At 42.5% G+C, this 14795-nt stretch overlaps 1 protein-coding gene across 2 annotated transcripts in view; it reads left to right on the forward strand.

Moving 5' to 3' along the window:
- The first annotated feature begins 2210 nt into the window (after positions 1–2210).
- Positions 2211–14795, forward strand: part of UBXN2A (UBX domain protein 2A) — a 45630-nt gene continuing 33045 nt past the window's right edge. Inside the window, exon 1 of one of the 2 annotated variants that reach the window (XM_035000672.1) lies at positions 2211–2406. The gene's annotated coding sequence lies outside the window, so the exon portion shown is untranslated. The remainder of the gene's footprint in view (positions 2407–14795) is intronic. The other variant, XM_035000673.1, reaches the window with a different exon arrangement.

Below are 14795 nucleotides of genomic sequence, written 5' to 3' on the forward strand. Positions count from 1 at the left end.
TATTTGTTTCAGAGGTACAGATCTGAGATTCAACAGTCTTGCACAATTCACAGCACTTACCAGAGCACATACCCTCCCCAGTGTCTATCACCCAGTCACCCCATCCCTCCCACCCCACCCCCCACCCAGCAACCCTCAGTTTGTTTCCTGCAATTAAGAATTCCTCATATCAGTGAGGTCATATGATACATGTCTTTCTCTGTTTGACTTATTTCGCTCAACATAATACCCTCCAGTTCCATCCACGTCATTGCAAATGGCAAGATCTCATTCCTTTTGATGGCTGCATAATATCCCATTGTATATATATATACTACATCTTCTTTATCCATTCATCTGTTGATGGACATCTTGGCTCTTTCCACTGTTTGGCTATTGTGGACATTGCGAGCATGGGATTCTTGATCTCAGGGTCATGAGTTTGAGCCCCAGGTTGGGCGTAAAATTTACATACATACATACATACATACATACATACATACAAATGGGCAAAGGACTTGATTAGACATTTTTCCAAAGATATACAAATGGTCAATAAATACATGGAAAAAGGGTGCCTGGGTGGCTCAGTCAGTTAAGAATCTGTCTTCCGCTTGGGTCCTGATCCCAGGATCCTGGGATCTAGTCCCTCCACTGGCTCCCTGCCCAGTGGGGAGTCAGCTTCTCCCTCTCCTTCTGCCCCTCCCTCACTGCTCCTGCTCTCTCTCCCTCTCTCAAATAAACAAAATCTTAAAAAAAAAAAAAAAAAAAAGTTCATGAAAAAATGCTCAACATCACTAGTCACTAGGGAAATAAAAATCAAACCCACAATGAATACCAACCACTTCACGCCCGTTAGGATGGCTATTGTAAAAACACCAAAACAATGGAAAACAACAAGTGCTGTCAAGAGTATGGAAAAACCTGAATGCTTGTGCACTGCTGAGGGGAATATTAAAATGCTGTACTCGTTGTGGAAATCAGTTTGGCAGTTCCTCAAACAGTTAAACATAAGCCATATGATCCAGTAATTCTGCATCTAGATACATACAAAATAATTGAAAGCAAGAGACTAATCAGATACTTGTATACAGATCTTCACAGCTCAACTGTTCACAAGAGCCAAAAGTGGAAACAATCCAAACGTCCATCAGCAGGTGAGTGGATAAACAAAAGGGGGTATATACAACAACGGAATATTTTTCAGCATAAAAAAGAATAAATCCTGATACCTGCCGTAACATGGATGAACCCTGAAAACATAATGCTAAGTGTAGTAAGGGCAGACACAAAAGGACAAATATTGTATGATTCCAGTTATATGAGATACCTAGACTAGGGCAGCTTCATGAGGTAGGAAGAGGTAAAAGGACTATTGCAGTGAGGTGTGGAGGGTGAGGGGGGACTATTCCTCTAGGGGAACTCCGACCAGGAGCTCGGCAACTGTATCCGAAGTCAGGCAAAAAAGGGCTTTTCTTTCACAGGGAGAAGTGAACAAAGACTAGAAAGAACTGGGTGTGGGGGAGGGGGAGGAAAGGGGGGAGGTGGCGGTGACCACCCAGCACCTGAGTGTTTTGCACGAAGGTGAGCCGATTTTTCAGGAGTGGTGGATAAGAAGGGGTTGCAGCCCGGCTCAGGCTGATGGTGGGTCAACGTTTAGGGGCCTGGTGGAAGGAGAGCAGCTTAACTAAAGTTTGGTCAAGTCAAGGCAGCCCGTATTTCGTCCAGATTGGTCAGTGAGTGCAGTCAGTTCACCTTACCATTTACGAGGCAAAACCGAAGGGAATTTGGACGGTCTGTGTCTGACCTGCCACAGGTAAAAACCAGGGTGCACGCGTGAGTCATATCTGAGTTACACGGGGAAGGATGGTTCCCTGCGGTAAACCCTTTCAGGAGCACAAAAGGGTGGGGGGATTTCTTTAACCGTCGCTTTCCAGAACCACAGGGCTCGGCTCGGGTAAAGTTCAGCGTTGTCACAATGCAGGGAAATCTCTCCGCGGACTCCATCAGAGGCTGGAAAGGTAGAGAGGTAAGTAGACGCTGGGTTCTCCGTTGAGCCCACACCTCGCTCCCAGCATTTTCCGGGCCGGGGGAGAAGGCAGCCAGCGGCGGCGCCCGCGGCAGACGGGAGACGGCCGCCATTAGTGCGCGTCAGCCGGGGCCTGAGGCGGCGGCGGCGGCCGGCCCCACCCCCGCGCGCGCGCTCCTGGGGCTGCGCGGAGCCGCTCGGCGCGCGCTCGGCGCCCGGCGGCGAAGGCCCAGGGAGGCGGGCCGGGTCCCGGCGGCGCGGCCCGCGAGCCTCAGCGGGTCTGGGGGCGGCGGTGCTCCCCGTCTGAGGGGCTCCCGCCCGACAGCCGCGGTGGCGCCCGCGGCCCCTGAGCGAACGGAAGACCAGGCCGGGAGGCGGCGGCGCGGCCGTGCCCGGAGGTGAGTGCGCTGCGGCCGCGCTGCGTTCGGCGGGGTGAGGGGCTGGGACGTTGGCTCGCCGCCGGGCGTGGGCGGGCGTTTCCCAGGCGGGGCGCGGGGGGGGGGGGTTGTCGTTGGGTCGGGCGCAGCCGCAGCGCTCGGGTCACTCTCGGTGAGGCCGGGGTCCGGGCCGTTTCGGCTTCGCTGGCGGCGGCGGTCGGGGCCAGACTCTGGCCCGCTCAGGTGAGCCGCGGCTCCGGCCTGCTGCCTGTGCTTGCGTCCTGCGGGGCGAGCTCCGCGCCAGCTCCGCGGAGGGCTGCAGTTCTGGGGGCGCTCGGAAACTTCGAGTTAGGTGCACTTAAAATGCCCCCATTTCCAAAGGCGTGCGCTGCTGGAGCACGGTGCGAAATACAGCACGTTTGTTTGGGGTGGCCGTTTCTCAGGTAGCTTCACCACGTAGTGGTGGTAGTCTCCCACGACAGTCTTTTTGTAGGTTTCGAGGTTGCTGTTTTCCATGTCTAATTTTTTGTATGTGCGTCTTTTTACTTGCAATTTCTTGTTAGCAATAAGGAACGTTAGGGTGGCGTCCCACATCGGTTCCTTCGTACCGGAGGATACGTACAGGAGATAATGGCAAATAGAGAGGAAACTGACAGTCTTGATTGATGTCAGTGTGGAACTGAAAAGTATGACATTGTATGAACACGTGAAAATCGGCTTCCGTATTTCAGAGTCATGGCTCAAGTGTGTTTTGGGAGTGTTTTATACGTTTTTAAATTACAGTTTAGTTTTTATTTTTTTTATTTATTTTTTTTTTAAGATTTTATTTATTTATTTGAGACAGAGAGAATGAGAGAGAGCACGAGAGGGAAGAGGGCAGAGGGGGAAGCAGACCCCCCGCTGAGCAGGGAGCCCGATGCGGGACTCGATCCCGGGACTCCAGGATCATGACCTGAGCCGAAGGCAGTCGCTTAACCAACTGAGCCACCCAGGCGCCCCTACAGTTTAGTTTTTAATGGGGAAAACTACTTAAAAGTTGATGTTGTTATGTCTTCTGTGTAAATATGCAGAAAGGCGTATTGATTTTAAAGGCAGTTAAATTCAGTGAATTTTGAGCATCTGTACCGCTGAAGTTAGTGCTATGAACTGATGGCATCCAAAAACAGGAGGAATGGTGTGCAGGTTGGAGAGAGTGATTAAGCACGCAAGTAGTAATGATACGAGGCAGAATACAGTATCAACAGAAACTCCAGTTTGTTGAGTACTGGCTCTTAGCCCTACACTGTGGTAAATACTTCACATTCATACTTTACTCAGTGCTTAATGTTAATTACCTAATTTATTCAGAATTTTTAATACCTACTGTTTGGTGATTGCCCACGATACCATGGTGACCCCTATAGATTTTTTTTTCTTTTCTTTTTTTTTTTTGATCCCTATAGATTTTTGCCTTTAAGGACTTTACATTGCTATTAGGTTAAACAACTAATCACAAAAGCCTCATCAGTTGACCCTTGAACAATGGTGGGAGTGTTAGGGGTGCCAACCCCCACACAGTGGAAAATCTGTGTATGAATTCTGATTCCCCAAAAACTTAACTACTTACAGCCTACTACTGACTGAAAGCCTTAAAGTCAACTAGCACGTATTTTGTATGTTATATGTACTATGGTGTTTGCTTACAGTAAACTAGAGGAAAGAAAATGTTATGAAGAAAATCATAATAAGGAAGAGAAAATACATTTATAATATACTATGTATATAATACATTAATATACTATACTTATATATGCTATGCTTATAGTATATTACATATATAAAGATATATAGTATATATAGTATATTTATATTTATATATAGTATATTTATAAATGTACTATATTTAGAAATATCTGTATTTATAGAAAAAAGTCTTCATATAAGTGGACTTCTGCAGTTTAAATGCCAGTAAACCTAGACAGAAGCTTAAAAAGGAAGAATATAATATATTGTGAGAACTTGTAACAAGGGGATAACCAGCTTGGGAAATCAGTTAAAGTTTTCTTAGGAAAGTAATCTTCCAGCTAAGATGTTACGGGTAAATAGGAATTAGTTAAAGGTGACCCCGCCAAAGGAGGGAAGAAAGGTCCAGGCAAAGGAAATAGGTTCCCCAGAGGGAGGTTCAGGGAAATTTAAGGAACTGAAAGGTCAAAGCAGTTGGATTTAGTGTGGAATGCAAAAGGGGGCAAGAGAGATGATGCCAGGTCTTTTAAGCAACGTTAAGAATTTGGGACTGGCTTTTTTTTCTTTACCTTTAAGCTTTATAGTGAAATTTTCAAACTACTGAAATGTGATGAGATAACAGTACAGTGAACTTCTCTGTAATATTTTCCAGAATATTTGGACCTTATTTGAAGAGCATTGGATGGTCAGTGAAATGTTTTAAGCAGGGAAGTTTGTCAAATTTGTATCTTTTTTTTCCTAAGATTTTATTTTTTTTTTATTTGACACAGCACAAGCAGGCTGAGGGGCAGAGGGAAGGGAGAAGCAGGCTCCCCGCTGAGCAGGGAGCCCTCAGATTTCTATCTTTTTTTTTTTTTTTTAAGATTTTATTTATTTATTTGACAGAGACACAGCGAGAGAGGGAACACAAGCAGGGGGAGTGGGAGAGGGAGAAGCAGGCTTCCCGCCGAGCAGGGAGCCCGATGCGGGGCTCGATCCAAGGACCCAGGAATGATGACCTGATCCGAAGGCAGACGCTTAATGACTGAGCCACCCAGGCGCCCCTCAAATTTGTATCTTAATCAGGTCATCCTGGGGGCATCTGGCTTGGCTGGCCCAGTAGTAGAGCGTGAGACTCTTTTTTTTTTTTTTTAAGATTTTATTTATTTATTTGAGAGAGAGAATGAGAGAGAGCACATGAGAGGGGGGGAGGGTCAGAGGGAGAAGCAGACTCCCTGCCGAGCAGGGAGCCCAATGCGGGACTCGATCCCGGGACTCTGGGATCATGACCTGAGCCGAAGGCAGTCGCTTAACCAACTGAGCCACCCAGGCGCCCGAGCGTGAGACTCTTGATCTCAGGGTTGTGAGTTTGAGTCCCATGTTGGGGTTAGAGTGTATGTATATATATACATATATACAGAGAGAGAGAGAGAGAGAGAGAGAGAGGTCATCCTTACTCCTGTGTAGAAACTCCCTTGAGTGGGGACAAGAATGGAGTGAGGAAACCACCAAGAGGTGATATTTGGGCCTAGAGTTACGGCTGTGAAGATAGAGCACATTCTAAGGGTGCATAGTTGATCTCTCCTCACTCTGCTAATAATTTTATATTTAGTCTTTCAGAGAAATTGTGGAAAGTTTTTTTTTTTTTTTTAAGATTTTATTTATTTTTCAACAGAGAGAGAGAGACAGTGAGAGAGGGAACACAAGCAGGGGGAGGGGGAGAGGGAGAAGCAGGCTTCCCGCGGAGCAGGCAGTCCGATGCGGGGCTTGATCCCAGGACCCTGGGATCATGACCTGAGCCGAAGGCAGACGCTTAACGACTGAGCCACCCAGGCGCCCCTGTGGAAAGTTTTCTAAAGGAAATGGTATTTGAGCTGGGTTTTGCAAGGTAGATAACACTTCAATCCTGGAATGAAAATGTCTTGATGTCAAAGGATGCCTTAGTGACCTTGACAACCTCTTCTAAAGTGCCCCATTCCCCCTAGGATTTTTTCATCGAAATTACTTTTGTCACTATCACTTTGGTCCTTAGGGGTATTTAACTTCCTCAGTAACAGTTTGTCTAGAAGACAAAAAAGTATTTTCAGTTACTCTGCAACGAAGATAAGCTGAAACTTTCCAAAATTTTTCATTTTTTATTATTTAACAGAAAACTAGAATTCTTTAAATATACAAACTGTCTTTTAAAGTGTTTGATTTTGATCCTACCATAGTTTGTTTGCCCTTGGAGGCTTGGTGTCCTACTCCCATTCCATAGAAGATCTAGGTGCAAAGGACTCCACATGGAAATGTGATCCATCGGTTCCTTTGCCCTGTGTTTAATGCCAGGAATGGCTTTATCCCTATGGAGAAACTTCAGCTTCTACACAAAGATAGCATACTCCGTGGAATATCTTGATACAAAACCTTAATCTTAAAAAAAAAAAATGCAGCCTGTCATGTGCATTTACAAAAATAAATACAATTGGTAATATACAGATTTTTTTCTATTTGAATTCTAATGTATACATCAAAAAAACTCCTTTTCTTAGTAGTCTGAATCTATCGTGACTGGATTTTCCTTTCAGTGGATATGTTCCAAAAAGCTCAATCTAGTCTCTCTCCTGACTGATTTTATCACTGCAGTTGTTGGGAGTAAGTGGGATAATAATTGGGAAGGTGTTTGGTAAACTGTGATACACAATACAAATATAAGATGGTAGTGGTACTAATTGGAAGTAAACTGAAGCAAAATGAAGGAAATTCTATTCATCTGTCCTTTCTAATACCAAGCTTCATGCTGATAAAGTAGACATTTGTCACATGGCTTTTTTTATTCTCTATAGTACAGTGCATGACTTAGGTTCATTTGTGTCACATGACTGTGATGATTGTAGAAGTTCACTCAGCTGATATAAATAGATTTTACATGGTTTATTACATAATACTAATTTAGGATAAATACCTAAAATGATGACTCTTTAAAATAATGACTTTATGTCCATCTTAGATTTTTTGTTTTTGTTTTGTTTTAAGATTTTATTTATTTGACAGAGGCAGCGAGAGAGGGAACACAAGCAGGGGGAGGGGGAGAGGGAGAAGCAGGCTTCCCGCGGAGCAGGGAACGCAGAGCAGGGAGCCCAATGCAGGGCTCGATCCCAGGACGCTGGGATCATGACCTGAGCCGAAGGCAGACGTTTAATGACTGAGCCACCCAGGCGCCCCTAGTTTTTTTTTTTTTAAAGATTTTATTTATTTGACAGAGACTGAGAGAGGGAACACAAGCAGGGGGAATGGGAGAGGGAGAAGCAGGCTCCCAACTGAGCAGGGAGCCCGATGAGGAGTTTGATCCCAGGACCCTGGGATCATGACTGGAGCCGAAGGCAGACACTTAATGACTGAACCACCCAGGCGCCCCTATCTTAGATTGTTTTTACTTCATAATTCTATGCCATGTTTGCGATTAGTAATTCAGTATATTTTTCCTTGTTAGTCTGCAAACTCCCTAAGAGATTGTGTCTGTCCCATTAACCCTTCTTTCATTAATTCTTTTTTTTTTTTTTTAAAGATTTTATTTATTTATTTGAGAGAGAGAGAATGACAGACAGAGAGCAGGAGAGGGAGGAGGGTCAGAGGGAGGAGAAGCAGACTCCCCGCCGAGCAGGGAGCCCGATGCGGGACTCGATCCCGGGAGTCCAGGATCGTGACCTGAGCCAAAGGCAGACGCTTAACCATCTGAACCACCCAGGCGCCCATCCCTTCTTTCATTAATTCTAAACCAGTGCCTTGCACATGGTGGTGGGAGGTTCAGTAAATATATAAATGTTTTTAAAAGTTTAATTAGTGAAATCAAAACTAAAAGTTCAAAGTAAATCAGAGAAAGACAATCATATGATCTCATTCATACGTGGAATTTAAGAAACAAAACGGTCGTAGGAGAAGAGAGGAAAAAAATAAAACAAGATGAAATCAGAGAGGGAGACAAACCATAAGAGACTTTTTTTAAAGATTGTATTTTTTTATTTGACACAGAGAGAGCAGGGGGAGCATCAGGCAGAGGGAGAGGGAGAAGCAGGCTCCCCGCTGAGCAGAGAGCCCAATGTGGGGCTCATCCCAGGACTCTGGGATCAAGACCCGAGCTGAAGGCAGAAGCTCAACCAACCAAGCCACCCAGGCGCCACCATAAGAGCCTCTTAATCATAGGAAACAAACTGAGGGTTGCTGGTGGGGAGGGGGATAGAGGAATAGGGTAACTGGGTGATGGACATTAAGGAGGGCATGTGATGTAATGACCACTGGGTATTAAATAAGGCTGATGAATCAATGATCTCTTCCTCTGAAACCAATAATACATTATATGTTAATTAATTGAATTTAAGTTAAAAAAATAAACTTAAAGAAAAATAAACTTAACATGATTTAAAGCAAATGCCTCTAAAAAACAAACAAAAAAATCTAAAAGTTCATAGCCATGTTGAAATTAAAACTTTAGAGTAAGCCTGAAGATGTTTCTTACTGATCCTTGTAGCGGATTATGACAGAGGAACAGGAAAAGAGAAAGGAGCAAACATTATTGTATTCTTAGTATTTTTTTCTAGTCCTCAAAACAAAACAAACTTATGAGGATGAAAATCATCTCCATGTTACAGGTTTGGGGTTAGAGAAGGTAAGTAACAACAAAGTCACCAGCTCAAAAATGATGTAGTCAGTATTCCAGTACAAGTTAGTTTGAATCTAAGGTCGTCTTCATTCTCTTGGTGTCCTAAAACAAGTAAAAACAATTTATTAGTAGCTTATAACTATAAAATGAAAAATATTAGCAGTTTGCTAGAGAACAATAACCTGTTAAAGGGAAACAGTGAAATACTTCAGGGGTGGCTCCTCTTGGTTTTGCACTAGGCCAGGCATTGTGGAAGAAACAGGCAATGTGTAAGTCATAATACCTGTCCTCAAGGATCTTAGATCCAGCTTAAAAACACAAAAAAACAACAGTAAACAGTCTCAGACAATGTAAATACTGAAAATCTACATGCTTTAGGAGAGGAATATGAATATGGGTTTAATATTTTACCTTTATGGTAGACATGGGACTTGAAGGATAATTAGGATTTGAATGCCCAGAAGGATGGTGTTACAATATGAACAAAGAAGTGTTATGAATATGTTATGTTTATGACAATAAGGATCATATCTAAATTAAGGGATTATTTTATAGTAGTTGAAAATAATGTTAGAAACAGCACCACCAGGATATAATGTCCACAAGGGTTGGAATCTTTGTCTACTTTGTTCCATATGTATCAAGCACCTAGAATCATACCTGGTGTATAGTAGGTGCTGAATAAATACGCATTTTTAATGTTTTTAACAACTTTAGGTATAATTAATATGCAGTAAGATGCACATATTTAAGACATACCATTTAATAAAATTTTTACCTGAAATGGTTTTCAATTCTATAATGCTTTTTTTTTTTTTTAAGATTTTATTTATTTATTTGACAGAGCACAAGTAGGCAGAGCAGGCAGGCAGAGGGAGAGGGAGAAGCAGGCTCCCCACGGAGCAGGGAGCCCGATGCGGGACTCAATCCCAGGACCTCGGGATCATGACCTGAGCCGAAGGCAGACGCTCAACCGACTGAGCCACCCAGGCGCCCCGCTTTTTTTTTTTTTTTTTTAAGATTTTATTTATTTATTTGAGAGAGAGAGCCTGCACATGCTGGAGCAGTGGGAGGAGCAGAGGGAGAGGGACAGGCAGACTTGCACTGAACCTGGAGCCCTATGTAGGGCTCCATCCCACAACCCTGAGACCACAATCCACACCAAAATCAAGTCAGACCCCAACCAGCTGAGCCACCCAGGCATCTCATAATGCTTTATTTCTTAAAAAATAAGTAAATAAGTAAAAATGTAAACTTTTCTGATACCTGAATGGTTGGGATGGGTGTTTATATTTTTCTCTATTTTGTGTATGTTTGAAGAGGAAGGATTTTAAAGGGAAGCAATTAAATAGGTTTAGAAATACGAGATTTGAAGGACAAAGTCTTAGAAAAAATTAGTGAACATGAAATTCTGGTTTTCTGAATGTTTTTAATTTTTTTCTGCTTTTTAATTATTTTATTTTTTTAAAGGATATTGTTTGGTGCCTCTTTTTTTTTTTTTTTTTTAAGATTTTATTTATTTGACAGAGACACAGCGAGAGAGGGAACACAAGCAAGGGGAGTGGGAGAGGGAGAAGCAAGCTTCCCGCGGAGCAGGGAGCCCGATGCGGGGCTCGATCTCAGGACCCTGGGACCATGACCTGAGCCAAAGGCAGACGCTTAACGACTGAGCCACCCAGGCGCCCTTTTTCATTATTTTAAATTAGAATAATATATACATGTAGTTTAAAAGACAGTAGTAGTAGAAAACTATAAATGCTCCCATTCCCTTTCCCTAAGTACAACTACTTTGAACTTAGCTGTTTTTTCTGTTATTTACAGTTATATTTCTAAACAACATGTACATTTTGAGTCCTTATTTTTGAACATTACCTTTCGTATTGCTATTAGGATAGATAACCATCTTAGCTTTCTTATGTTTACTTCCTTTACCTTCTCACATCCTCTTAATGGTTTTAGTTCAGATTTTTTCTATACAATGAGTAAAATATACACTATTTTTTTTCCCTTTAGACCTCAGGTCCATCCTCGGTCCAAAGATGGTGCTTATATTTATCCAATAACTGTAATAAACTTTGCAAACTCAAAAGAACATTGACAATATTGTATCTTATATTTAACGATCTTTTTTTATTATTTATTTATTTATTTATTTATTTATTTGAGAGAGAGAGAGAGAGAGAGAGAGAATGAGAGAGAGCAAGCACATGAGAGGGGGGAGGGTCAGAGGGAGAAGCAGACTCCCTGCCGAGCAGGGAGCCCGATGCGGGACTCAATCCAGGGACTCCAGGATCATGACCTGAGCCGAAGGCAGTCGCTTAACCAACTGAGCCACCCAGGCGCCCCTTAATGATCATTTTTAATGGCTGCATTTTTATTTATTTTTTAATATTTTATTTATTTATTTATTTGAGAGAGTGAGTGAAAGAGAGACATAGAGAGAAGGAGCAGGGGGAGGGGTGGAGGGAGAGGGAGAAGCAGACTCCCCGCTGAGCAGGGAGCCAGACATGGGACTCGAGCCTGGGACTCCAGGATCATGACCTGAGCCGAAGGCAGATGCTTAACCTACTGAGCCAACCAGGTGCCCCATGGCTGCATTTTTAAAGCATATAGTTTACATATAATCTATTTAATCTATATAAATCTTTATAATCTATGTAAATTATTGGTACAAAAAAATCTTGTCTGGTTTATTACTTTGTAAATCTAATGCTTAAGCAGGTGCCTTACATATAATTAATATTGACTAAGATTCTTTGAATGAAATGGTCTACTTGCATTTTTAAGTTTAGAGAATAATTTTGGAAAAGCATTACAGGAAGGATTAAGAATTAGAAATACAAAATAACTTGATACAGTAGAGACATCCAATTTGCCTTAATTGTTGGATGCCATCCTCTTGGATGCTGTGGCTTTAGTGAGTCCTACTTTACTCTCTAGCTACAGGGCAGAGTCTGAAGTTATGTTGGGATGCCATTGATGTTGGTGTCCCTCACTTTATATTCCACACTCACTCCTCAGCCCCATTGCATTTCCTCCTTTTTCCTTGCCTTCCTGTTTCTCCTTGTCTTTCAGAATTTTTCACAATTGTCTCATGAAAGAGTTAGGAAATAAATTTGCTATCAATTTATATTCAATTCATAATTAAAGCTAGAGGTACCTATAACAACTTTCAATGATAGGATATTTTCCAGAGCAGAGTCCACTATCCTACTTTAATTCCTAGCAAAACAGAGCCTAAGTGGGAATTAGTGCTCAACACAAATTGCTGTGGTTATTGGCCCAGCTCCATTACCAGGCCCTAAGATCATTCAGACTGATTTTTATCAGGTGAAAGGCTGCTGCCACCAGATCCTCAGTTACCAGATTAAATTCACCTCCAGGTACTTTGGAAACTTTTTTGAGAGAGTGCTTTATTTTTTTTTTTTTTTTTAAGATTTTATTTATTTATTTGACAGAGAGAGACACAGTGAGAGAAGGAACACAAGCAGGGGGAGTGGGAGAGGGAGAAGCAGGCATCCCGCCGAGCAGGGAGCCCGATGTGGGGCTCAATGTGGGGCTCAATCCCAGGACCCTGGGACCATGACCTGCTCCAAAGGCAGACGCTTAACGGCTGAGCTACGCAGGCGCCCCTGAGAGAGCGCTTTAAGTGGTAGCAGTGGACTACTTCTTGTGGCCATTTTCTTGTTCTCATGGCTTTAGGATGGCTCTGGTGAATCTTCAGTGGCTATTACTTTGCAGGTTTGCCTTCTATTCAAATGTACTTTTTTTTTTTTTAAGATTTTATTTATTTATTTGACAGAGAGAGAGAGAGCATAAGCAGGGGGAGCAGCAGGCAGAGGAAGAGGCAGGCTCCCCACTGAACAGGGAGCCTAATGCAGGGCTCAATCCCAGGACTCTGGGATCATGGCCTGAGCCAAAGGCAGACGCTTAACCAACTGAGCCACCCAGGTGCCCCCAAATGTGCTTACATTTTTAAATATAGACATACACTATTTACATGTTATAGAAATATTCATATATTTTTCACCCTGATTTTCCACATTTTTGGGAATTTAAAGGAACATCAAAGTAAGCTGTATACACAGAATTTACCCACCACAGCTGTTATTTGTTAGGAAAAATTGAAAGGGAACTAAATTCCCAGTAGTCATGGTATAGCTGCCTGATGGAATAATATGTATCCTTTAAAAATAATTATGAAGCAATTTATGTAGCCAAATGGAAAAAGCACAGAAATGAAAAATACAGGAAACAAAAATCATTAATATACTAGCAGTGCATTTGAATGTGTATGAAAAAATGGACAGGAAGAAGCAAAAGTTTAAATAGTTATTGTTGGGGGTAATAAAAGTATGGATTATTTTCTCTCTTTCCCAAACTTTCTCTATCAGTGTTTTGCCTTTATAAGAAAATATTGTAAGAAATAAGCGAACAAATCAGTGTTTAAAGTAGTCCCAAGCCATCTGTCCACTGAGAGGTCCAACAACACAGTAGAAAAAACAAACATGCCAAACACCCAGATCTTGGTTTCTAAATACAGTTAAAAAAAAAAAAAAAAAGTAACTATGGCTTCTCAAAGAAAAGTCTGATTCATGGGGTGGGGCAGAGAAAGAACAAATGATCCTGGAGCATCTTCTTGCTCCAGAAAGTAAGAAGGTGTTCACAGGATGATGAATACGTATCAAAAGGACATCACACTGAAGGGGTTCCCACTGGACAAATCTGGGAAATGGAACATCAAAATAAATGGAACATCAAAACATTGACTAAAACAAAAACCCATGAGTCCATACACTTAGAGCTAAAAAAAGAAATAATAAAAGATGGACTTTTATTTTTTTTAAGATGGACTGTTCAGTAAACTCAACTGTCATGTGGAATCACTGTAAGATAAGTTCCAAATAGATCTGAGATTTAAAAAAATTTTTTTTTTAAGATTTTATTTCTTTATTTGAGAGAGAGACACAGCGAGAGAGGGAACACAAGCAAGGGGAATGGGAGAGGGAGAAGCAGGCTTCTTGCCGAGCAGGGAGCCCGATGTGGGACTCGATCCCAGGACCCTGGGATGATGACCTGAGCCGAAGGCAGATGCTTAATGACTGAGCCACCAAGGCGCCCCTGAGATTTAAAATTTTTAAATTAAAGTTGAGGGGGTGCCTGGGTGGCTTAGTTGGTTAAGCATCTGCCTTAGGCTCAGGTCATGCATGATTCCAGGGTGCTGGGATTGAGCCCCACGCTGGGCTCCCTTCTCCTCCCCCCTGCTTGTTCTCTTGCTCTCTCTCTCTCTCAAATAAATAAAATCTTTAAAAAAAACTAATATTGATGGTCACATCAGCAAAATAGCAAAATAGGCAGTTATAAACTCATGTTCCCACAGAAACATTGAAAAACACACAGAAACTGTTAGAACCAACTTTGAACTCTGGAAAGTAGCTCATGGTGTATAGCAGCCAAGCAAATGCTGATCAAGAAAAATGCAAGGGCGCCTGGGTGGCTCAGTCGTTAAGCGTCTGCCTTCGGCTCAGGTCATGATCCCAGGGTCCTGGGATCAAGCCCCGCATCGGGCTCCCTGCTCAGCAGGAAGCCTGCTTCTCCCTCTCCCACTCCCCCTGCTTGTGTTCCCTCTCTCGCTGTCTCTCTCTCTGTCAAATAAATAAATAAAATCTTAAAAAAAAAAAAAAGAAGAAGAAAAATGCAACTTAAAAAGAGCAGGCAAAAACATCAAAAATGGGCAAAGCACCTGAACAGGTATTTCTCCAAAGAAGATAGACAAATGGCCAATAAGCACATGAAAAAGATGCTCGACATCACTAGTCACAATGAGATACACTTTATTAGGATGGGTATTGTTTAATAAAACAAACTAACAAGTATTGGCAAGGATGTGGAGTAATTAGAACCCTGGTACATTGCTGGAGGGAATACAAAATTATTCACAATAGCCAGAGGTGTAAACAGTCCAAATGTCCATCACCAGATGTGTAGGGGCGCCTGGGTGGCTCAGTCGGTTAAACGTCTGTCTTCGGCTCAGGTCATGATCCCAGGGTCCTGGGATCAAGCCCCGCAT

The sequence above is a fragment of the Mirounga leonina genome, unplaced genomic scaffold, assembly GCF_011800145.1.
Source record: "Mirounga leonina isolate KUSES-001 unplaced genomic scaffold, KU_Mleo_1.0 Mir_125, whole genome shotgun sequence".
Taxonomy (NCBI): Eukaryota; Metazoa; Chordata; class Mammalia; order Carnivora; family Phocidae; genus Mirounga; species Mirounga leonina.